Below are 2298 nucleotides of genomic sequence, written 5' to 3' on the forward strand. Positions count from 1 at the left end.
GAGAGAGAGAGGGTAGCATCACAGTGGAGTCAGCTGTCTTAACCGTGGCTTGTGTACTGCACACATACCAGCTTCATCACTGTGTCTGTCACGTGACTCTGTTCCCCTTTCGGGCTCTGTCTTTACATTTATTTTGAAAGATGACGCTCACGATTATGGTAAGGGGTGTTACATTTCCGACGCGTGCTTGTGGTGTTCGGCCAATCACAATGCACTGGGTCAGCTGGCCAATCAGAGCAGACTGTTCTTATCGGAAGGAGGGACTTTGTTTGAGAGAGGTGGGGCATAGAGGACTTACAATAATGTACAGTATTTGAAAAATAATGTGTTTTTTGAACATTAAAGCATGTCAACACATTCTGTTACACCAAATACACAAAATAATGATCTTTAAAAAAGCATCATATGACCCGTTTAAATCACTCCCCACTAGCTTTCTTTAATATGGAAGCCCGTTTCCGCAACGGAATAATAAAAAAAGGTAATTGTGACTTTTTATTTCACAATTCAAGTGATCTTCAATTCAATCTTTTCTTGCAGGTCTTGCTATTCTGACTTTTTTTCTTCTTTTTTTATCACGTGGCAAAAATAAGTATCAATACTTTAAACATAATGAAAGAACACAGCTATATTATCATAGCTGTTTTATTTATGTAATAAATAATGTAGATAATGTTTATGTAATAGATGATGTAGCTATATGGCAATACAGTTTAAGAAGACCTGCTCATCATTTTGGATCATTCATTGATGAGGGAAAAAAATACATGAGATATACAGGATTATAAACTATGTTATCGTTGATATTTTTCTAAACCTGTCATACTAGACAATGGAAGCAAACCCAGTGAGCCACTTGACTGCACACAACTTGGAAAAACAGGATGCAAGGTTGTGGACAGTATATCTCAAACTTGTTTGCTTCCTCTTATGTATGGCGCTTTTCCACAGCGTGGTACGACTCGGCTCGGCACGGCACGGCACGGCACGGCACGGTTTGCGTTTCCACTGCAGTTCAGTACCGCTTTAGAGTGGGCGGGATTATTCACATGTCGTTATAGTTGCACCGCCTCTACTACCACGACTCCTAAAAAAACTCGTTTTCATTCCGCGTGGCCCCATCAAGCTCTCGCTGGATCTGCTCCTCTGCTATCAACGAGAGAAACGTCTGTTCTTCCGCAACAGACAACAAAACTTTTTGGTTGTTAAAAAAAGGTGCGCTCATTCAAAACAGTTGCGTTCGATCCTTCGATGGCTGTGCTGATTTAAATCTAGCGGTTCTGTTGTATTTGTGTCACAAGTTCAGTGACGCAGGTAGTGACGATTCTCTCCGGCCAATCCGTGATCAGCAAAGTTTACACGTCACGTTTTGGTAACGGTACGGTTCACTTGGAACTCCAACCGAGGTGGTACTAAAAAAAGTACCAGGTACCAGGTACTGTACCCAGTGGAAAAACCCCCAAAAGTGAACCGTACCGAGCCGTACCGTGCCGTACCATGCAGTGGAAAAGCGCCATTAGAATCCTATTACCAGGTAGCTACATTCTAGAAAAGTTTTTTGATAAGAGCAGTAATCAGAATAATGAGACTATTTACTATTTAATGAGTGTGCTGCTTTGGTGTTGCTAACATGAATTGATACCTATTTCATGTCTATTCATGACTTATGTAGCGTCTGGACCAATCAAACACACAATATATATTTTGTTTTTATATTTAACAAATACTCTGTAACCCCCCTCAGTTAAAAAGCCATATGAGGACCCATGAACCCTTCCCCCCGGAATGCGTAACACCCCAGGAAGCCGAACAGGCCCCTTGTTGCATGGCAACTAATCATGATATCACTGGTTTTATGACCCCCCATGAATGTGAGTAGAATAACCCACTCTTTGTCCCCATAGGAAAGGCAGAGCAGAAATGCTTTTCTACTAATTAATTCATAGGAAAACCTTTCTTCGAATGAACACACATATTCTTCAGGCCATTGTGTATATTATTGCTGTTTTGTATTAATCTGTTGTATTATAGACTATTTTATTCATGCTTACGATAAACCACTCATTCATATAACCTTACATATACCGTGTTTAGTATCTATGAATTCGCCTTCTGATGATCTAAACAAGAGTGTATATTATATGTTGGTACATAGGCAATATATATTAGGATCCTGAGAACCTGTAGTAATTTCGATTCAAGTCCATTTCTATTTTACCATGCTTTCAAACAAAGGGCCATAAAAACGCCCACTTGGGATTCCGGCCTCTCTCATTGGTTAAGCCCATCTTGAGAGGC

General features: G+C 40.3%; 1 pseudogene; it reads left to right on the forward strand.

Moving 5' to 3' along the window:
• Window positions 1–2298, forward strand: part of LOC107570447 (alpha-1A adrenergic receptor pseudogene) — a 10114-nt pseudogene that overhangs the window by 5134 nt on the left and 2682 nt on the right.

Source organism: Sinocyclocheilus grahami, unplaced genomic scaffold (assembly GCF_001515645.1).
Source record: "Sinocyclocheilus grahami isolate Dianchi unplaced genomic scaffold, SAMN03320097.WGS_v1.1 scaffold1460.1, whole genome shotgun sequence".
Taxonomy (NCBI): Eukaryota; Metazoa; Chordata; class Actinopteri; order Cypriniformes; family Cyprinidae; genus Sinocyclocheilus; species Sinocyclocheilus grahami.